Source organism: Aristolochia californica, unplaced genomic scaffold, assembly GCF_029961685.1.
Source record: "Aristolochia californica isolate CCGP_79_NKW_82.1479 unplaced genomic scaffold, dmAriCali1.0.hap1 SCAF_12, whole genome shotgun sequence".
Classification (NCBI taxonomy): domain Eukaryota; kingdom Viridiplantae; phylum Streptophyta; class Magnoliopsida; order Piperales; family Aristolochiaceae; genus Aristolochia; species Aristolochia californica.
The window spans coordinates 8,512,550-8,520,954 of NW_027181793.1; positions in this window are offsets into that span (position 1 = coordinate 8,512,550).

The window sequence follows — 8,405 nt, forward strand, 5'->3', positions numbered from 1 at the left end:
TTGTTCCTCTTCTCTTCTTCTCTCTACCCGAGAGTCTTCTTACCCTTTTCTCCTTTTTCTTTCTCTTTTCCCTTGCTCAGAATATTTTAAATGGGATCCTAACTTCAAAATGGTATCAGACCATTAAATTTAGGATCCATACATCAAAAGGAATGCTCTAAGAAGATATGATCAACACCACTCATAGAAGGCTCCTTGTGAAGGAAGATAAAAAAGCGAGAGATAAGTTCTTTCATTATTTTTTTATTACGTCATGTTACTGGTTTCCAGATTTAGAAGATGATTTAAAGATGAGTATGTGATTTTTTTTCATTTTTTGAGAATGTGAATATGAATGTCTCACGATCTAGAAGAAGTTATCAAAGCAGTTTTGTCGGTTTGGAATTTCTATTAACCGAGACTATTCCATGATCATATTGTTGATTTTTTTTTTGTGGAAACAAGATTCCTCTGATATAGAAGATTGATATTGAGTCTATTATGAGTGTTTATTTACTCAAAAAAAAATCAGAATAATGATTGTTTAGCGTCAATGCTAAATTTCTCCATGCACCAAGTTCTTTTAAGAATACTACTTGGATATTTTGATTAGATTTTTTCGGAGAATTATTTTCGTTGAAGTGCCTATTATGGCTACATAAAATGTGAGTAGCAAATGTGGTATACTCAGAATTACCACAATACCCTCATGAAGGGTATCAAATTTTATGAGTTGGTCCACAACGGTTCGGAGGTTTCTTATAACAAATGACCTATTTGGTCATCTCGCCAACCGTGGACCACCTATTGATGAAGAAGACGTTGTTTTATAACAAATGGTTAAAAAATGATACCATTGTGATTAGTTGGCTAATCAAAAGCATGGAAAAATTGTGGAAAGAATGCACTCATTGTGAGAGATATGGCCACACTATCGATACATACTATTACAAGGAAAGGAGTTACTATGGAAAAAATGGTCACTATGGAGAAATATGTTATAATGTCAATGGCAACTCAGACTTGACAAAGGCTAATCAAGCCTTAGTAGGTGATACAAAGGAGGATCAGCCCACAAAATCAACTGAAATGAAAATTTACTGATGAAGAATATAAGTTGTTTCAGAAAATGATGAGTTCTGCTCCAAGTTCCTCATTAAATACCACTACCACCACTGCTTTTGGTATGCTATTTGCCTCATCTTCTTCCTGGGTGGAGGCCGTGAACAAGGGGGGCTATACCACCTTGATATGCCAAAAATAAATATTGTTTCCACTAGTGAAAATGAGACAAGGCTATGGCACAACCGATTGGGACATCCATCTTCACAATCTCTTCATTATATGTTTCCTACTCTTAAAGTTAGGTCCGATTTTAATTGTGAAGTTTGTCAACTGAGTTGTTGATTTTTCAGGACTCCATGAATTTAGGTCATGGAGAAAAATGAGAGAGACACCATTGGGAGAAAAGTGGAGGAGAAGAGGTTATGGACTTCATTATCCTAACCCTTCTCATAAAGCTCGATTTATAGGTTAATCAAACTACTATATTACAATAATACCCCTGAACTTAGGGTTTAGGGTTTAGGGTTTTGACCCTGGAACTTCAACCTAATTACATCAATGTCATCTCTATGAAATGACTCTTTATTTACCATCCTACCATCATTGTATGGGTCTGTGGGCCTTCTCCTTGATGTATGGGACTTGGTCCCATCTTCCAACACACTTGGATATGTGGGCCTTCCTTGGTCTTATGGGCTTGGGCCCATCTTCCAACACACTTGGATAGGTGGGTCTTCCTTGGTATTGTAGGCTTGGGCCCTATCTTCCAACATTCTCCCTCAAGCTGGGGGTGAGAGAACAACATGAACTCCCAGCTTGCTGCAAATGATGTATAAAGTCTTTTTTTGTATAATGTGGCATATCTTCCAACACCCCCTCACGTTGGTGCTCTCGTTCATGAGGCCTAGCTGGCATAAGAAAAGTGAGAGTAAAACCACTTCAAGTCATATGGCATTGCTCTTTAATCCAGTCAAATAAGTCATTTTATGTTCGGCACACTCCTATCTTCTATAGGTAATGCCACTCCTATTAATGTAGGTAGTGGGTCTATACGCTGTTCGAAAGTGTAATAAAAACACTCCATCATCGTGTCCCTCCACAGGACAACGACTCTCAAGTGGTAAGAGTAATAAATGCCAATTCATGGGGGTATAATATAGAGTTAGTAATAAACTCTTCCATAACGTTGAAATAACATAGATGTCCTTACGGGTGGTGGATGAAGTAATAAGCTCCTCCATCATGATAATGTAACATATACTGAGGCTAGCTCTTCTTCAATAATAATGTCTCATCCAATGTTACATAGTATCAGCAGTTGTAATGGGCTGGGCCCATATAACACGAACCAAAATAATCCTTGTAAAATTGACCCATGAAATAATCTAATGTACATATATGTACCAAATAATATGATGACCTAGGAATAATCTGTCAATTCTTCAAAATAGTAATCCAGCCAGAGAAAAAAATTTACCGAGTCACGTCGAGTCAAATAGTAGAATATATCCGAGTCGCGGCAGAAATATGTATAAGCTTTGGTCTAGACATGTATACCGAGGTAGAAAATAAGTGGGCCATGTTTGAGTTGACTCACTGAGTTTATTGTTATGGTCTCTGACCATGGACCGAGTAATTCTACGGTGGGAGAGGAATTCTTGTATTTCCGAATCCGAATTTGGTCTCCTGGTTCTGCTCGGACGATCTATGGTGATGGATTAAGGGTATAGTGGGATGGAAACATAAGGGAAAGGGGAAATCGATGGTGGAGAAGGATGATTCAGGCTCATTGAAGGGAGTCTGCACCTTGGGTTCCAGGGGAACGTCGACCCTGATCTGTTGGGGGAGAACGCAGATCCCTTGTAATTTTCTTCTTTTTCCCATTTCTTCTCGATGGCCTATTAAAGCAAGGGCTCGATCATAACGTTAGAGATTATTACAAAACTGCCCTCGTAGGCTTCCTACTTGACATTAATAATTTAAACTAACATATACTGCCTAATGTACTTCACTACTCCACTGAGTCACCGGCTCGTCCGCGTCACCTCTAGATTACTTGCTCTGCTATCTAGTCCGCAACAACACTCCCCTCCTGGAAAATGAGCTTGTCCTCGAGCTCGAATGTAGGGTACGTTTGGTAAAACTGATCTAGAGCATTCCAAGTAGCATCCTCGAGATCGAATGCAATTTTTTTTTTTAAAACTAAAAGAGAGGTCATCTGCGGTCAGTAACTTTTTGACTAAGCCCACATCAAATGTACCCATGCATGGTAATTGATGTAGGGTCTGTTCATGGAAGCAGGCTTGGCTGCAACTAAAACCTGAAGTTCAGCATTACATGTGGAGTTACTGATGATATCCGAGGACTGACCCTGCTCCACAGGCTGCAATAGCTCAGTAATCTTCTGGACATTTGGTGCAATGTGCCATTGGACTTCCAAATCAGGATGCTGATCACAATCTGTTGTAGCAGACACATGGAGGTTAGTAGAACTCACATGAACCTCTCCACTGGTGGAAGGAGATAAATCTGATTGCTTTTGCATTGGTGAAGATATGGCAGGTGGCATGCCTGAAGTGTAGTATAGGACTTTGGTTTTAAAGCCTCTCCGAGTTTGCCCACTCCAGCAGCACTTGTAAAATGATGGCTTGGCTGTACTGTATAAGACGACAAAGACCCACTAGTAGCATGTGACACAAGTTTATCCGCATCAAAGAAACCTATCTGTGGTGAAGGCAATCGAAGACCAGATGGCTTGAGCAATCACAAGGCTGAGGTACTTTGAAGTCCACTACTAAGAGAATGTATACCAGGATATTGAGGAAGTATAGCATGTCCCAGTAGAGCTCTATTGGCTACGGCAGTACCCAATGCCATTGCTGTATCTGCGGATTGATCAACATCTGTGAGCTATCGTTGAAGTGTTAGCCCATGGTTGCGCAGTAGGTGTTGATGAAGCTGACTCTGAAGAAGACATGCCATCAATAGAACGGGCAGGCAATGTGGTTGACAATTTTGAGGTATGCATTAATTGCAATGAGCCCTTGATCTTGGCATGTTCTAATTTTTTCCTTGAAGAGCGAATAGGAGTTTTTATGGTAGAACCAGAGGAAAGGTGGATACTATTTCGAGATTCAGCATTCCTCTGCCCCAACGACACAAATGTCTCATTTTTTATGTTGCTGGCAAAGCAATCATCACTGCCCTTGTAGTGTTCAGAGAGTCTGCCCGACTTGAGAATTTCAACCTGATTCTGGATCACGAACTTCACCTACCCCCCCACACACCACCCCCCCCCCCCCCCCCCCCCTCCCCTGGGCAGTTGGTGCAGCTGCTGTTTTGGAGAGTGCAGCAGAAACGTGTAACTTGTCTGGCATCACTCCTTTTTCCTACATTTCTGTGAACTTGGTTGGCGGTTGCTCACCATTCCCATTAATTCCGTTACAGGACAGGATAGGTTGGAGAGAAACTGGACTCCGTCTTGTGACCTCACTAATTAATTGAGTTGCCTCAGTGATCCTTCTAGACTTGGCAGACATGGCAATCATACCTATTCCAACAAAGACAGAATATATCAGTGTTCTCATAACATGCATTTGCAATTGTATACAGTTCGGAATTGGGTGCTCCCAAGGAGTCAACATCTTAGTTGCTCTGTCGTACTGAAAAGTGGATATTTCTGCCCCTTTCTCATCCTCCACTGCGAACCCAACAGCAAGCATGTGGCTGTCCGCCCTCTTTCTTCCAGGGGGCCTTGCAGCAACTATTACTGCTGCTGTTGGACTCCTGGCAGTAAGACCAGCCTTTTTGAGACCATCAACTGGCAGTGCTGCAGCAATTGGAAGTTTTTCCCCTGTGTTTGAGTTCAACACGGTATTTATGGCATCAATAACTACAATAGACTCACACAATACAGTGGCAGATGTGGAATTGGCCAATGCGTTTGCAAGGAAAGTTTGGCCGATACCAGGCTGTCTATAGAGTATCACATTCTGCGGTGGAGTGATTCGAATGGCTGTTGTTTGCTTCTCAACGGTAGCCTTCTCATTGGCAACAATATGCTCATGAGCTGCGTTCAACCTTCTATGCAATTCAAGGCTAACTTCAGCCGTGCGCCCTTGGAACATTAAGTGGTGGCTGGCCAGCTCAAAACTCATGGTTAAAGTGGCGAAATCTCACAAGATTGGGCCCAACATTTGGAGCCATTTAATACTGAGAACCATATCAAATCCTGCTAGAGGGATAATAAGAAATTCTGCCTCGAACTGATGACTTTCAATGGAAAACATCACGGCCTTGTGGATCCCATAACTTGGAAGTTTGTCTCCACTAGCCACTGACACTGAAATGACTGGACGAGGCTGCAGTGGAAGTTGTAACTGTTGTGCCGTATTGAAGCTTATAAAATTATGGGTACTCCTTGAGTCAATCAGACTTAGGAGAGGTTGCTCATTGACGAAAGCACCAAGTTGCATGGTTTTGGTGGATTGGAGGCCAATAATGGTGTGGAGAGAAATTTCAGGATCTTTTTCTTCCTCCACTGGCTTTGCACTCTCTGGGGCTTCCTCCTCATCCTCTTCCACTTCTAACCAAAATAACTTCTGACATTGATGTCCAAAAGTGTATTGTTCGTCACAATTGGGGTTTTTCATAACCCAGAGCTTTAAGCTCAGGACTGGATTGAGTCCATTTTAGAAAATGAACCTTAATGGGCTCGGGTAATATTGAAATGGGTGGCCCAAATTTGTTCCACCATGCAAATACCCAACTAGGTAGAGGTAAGGTCCTCTGAAAGACATTCTTTTCCCATTGGAAAAACCATGAATGTCTATGGGAGGGATATTATACCAAGAATCCATATAATCCCAATAATTAAATTCCTTATCATTAGGAAGGTTAGCTGCTTTAGCTAAATCAAAATTTCCCATGTTGAGGGATGCATGAATCTTTGTATCGTACATTTACTGTACGCTCTTGGGCTATCCCATTTAGCCACATTTGTCAATGTATTTTATCGTTTTTTTCTTTTTGCTCATGGAACTAAAGTACGAAGAAGAAGAAAAAACAGTAATACAAAATAAATTTGATTTTTTGTTGCACTAGAAATGAGAGTGTGAAGAAGTAGAAAAAAATGAGTAAAAAACTTCTTATTGATTTTCTATTTGTACTTGTAGAGATCGTATAAAAGGAAAAAAAGGTTGAAAATATTATTTTTGTGTCTTTTTGCACTTGGAGAAAAAGTCCCAATAGGAAGAAAAAAACTTTGCCTTTGTTATGTCTTATGAAGCACTCGCAATGAAAGGGGCAATATTTATTCATTTTCTTTTTGCACTTGGAACGTAAGAACCATGAAGAGCAAAAAAAAAAAAAAACAAATATACAATAATATTTATTGTTTTTTTCTTTTTTGAACTTGGAGAGAACGTAACAATAGAAGCCAAAAAAAGTAAGAATTTGCTTTTTTATTGTTTTTCTATTTCTACTTGGAATGAAAGTACCAACAGAAGAAAGTAAAATTAAGTAAAAATTTATTTGATTTGTTTTGCACTAGAAATGAAAGTATCAAGAAGTACAAAAAAAGTACAACAATATGTTTTCTTTTTCTTTTTTCACTTGGAGAGAAAGAACCAACTAAAGCAAAGAAAAAAAAGTTTGATTTTGTTTTCCGTGATTAAGCTCTCGCAATGTAAGGGGCACTATATATTGAATTTTTTTTTTGCACTTGGAACAAGAGTACCAAGTACACCAAAAAAAAGGTACTAAAATATTTATTTGTTTTCTAATTTAACTTGGAGAGAACATACCACTAGAAGAAAAAATCTATAAAAATATTTATTTATTTTCAGTTTGGACTAGAAGAGAAAGTTGCAACAGAAACAAAAAAAATGACTTTGTTTTGTTTTATTAAGCTCTCACAATGCAAGAGAAAATATTTTATCATTTTTTATTTTTGCACATGGAACTAAAGTATGAAGAAGAAGAAGTAGAAGATAGTCATACAAAATAAATTCGTTTTCTTTTTGTACTAGAAATGAGAGAATGAAGAAGTAGAGAAAAAAGAGTAAAAAACTTATTATTGATTTTCTATTTACACTTGGAGAGAACGTATAGAAGGAAAAAAAATGTATGAAAATTTTATTTTTTTGACTTGTTGAATTTGGAGAAAAAGTCCCAAAAGAAAAAAAAGTTTGAGTTTTTTTTGTTTTATGAAACTCTCACAATGCAAGGGGAAATATTTATTTGTTTTCATTTTGCACTTTGAACGAAAGTACCAAGAAGAACCAAAACAAGTACAAAAATATTTATTGATTTTCTATTTGTACTTGGAGAGAACGAACGAATTGAAGGTAAAAAAAAGAATGAAAATAATAATTTTTATCTTTTTGCAACTGGAAAAAAAGTACCAACAGAAAAAAAAAAAGTTTAACTTTGTTTTGTTTTATGAAGCTCTCGCAAATGCAAGGGCCAATATTGATTAATTTTCTTTTTGCACTTGGAACGCAAGTACCACGAAGAGCCTAAAAAAAGTTCAAAATTATTTATTGATTTTCTATTTTCAATTTTCTCTTGGGGAAAACGTGCCAATAAAAGTAAAAAAAAAGTTTGAAAATATTAATTGTTTTTATTTTTTCACTTGTAGAGAAAGTCCTTGTAGAAACAAATTTTAACTTTCTTTGTTTTATTAAACTCTTGCAAAGCAAGGGGCAATATTTATTCATTTTCTCTTCGTATTAGGAACGAAAGTAGCAAGAAGAGCCAAAAAAAAGAACAAAAATATTTACTGATTTTCTATTTGCACTTGGAGAGAACATACCAATAGAAGGAAAAAAAGTATGAAAATATTATTTTTTGTCTTTTTACTCTTGGAGAGAAAGTCCCAATAGAAAAAAAAAGTTTATTTTTTTTATTAAGCTCTCGCAATGCAAGGGGCAATACTTATTCTTTTTCATTTTGCACTTCGAACGAAAGTGCCAAGAAAAGCAAAAAAATACAATAATATTTATTATTTTTCTTTTTCACATGGAGAGAACGTACCAATAGAAGAAAAAAAATTATTAATTTATTTTGTTTTATTAATCTCTCACAATGCAAGGGGTAATATTTTATCATTTTTCTATTTCTACTAGGAATGAAAGTACCAACGGAAGAAAGTAAAATTAAGTAAAAATTTATTTGTTTTTGTTTTGCACTAGAAATGAAAGTACCAAGAAGTAGAAAAAAAGTACAGTAATATGTTTTCTTTTTCTTTTTGCACTTGGAGAGAAAGAACCAACAAAAGCAAAGAAGAAAAAGTTTGACTTTCTTGTCCTTTATTAAGCTCTCGCAATGCAAGGGGCAATATTTATTGATTTTCTTTTTGC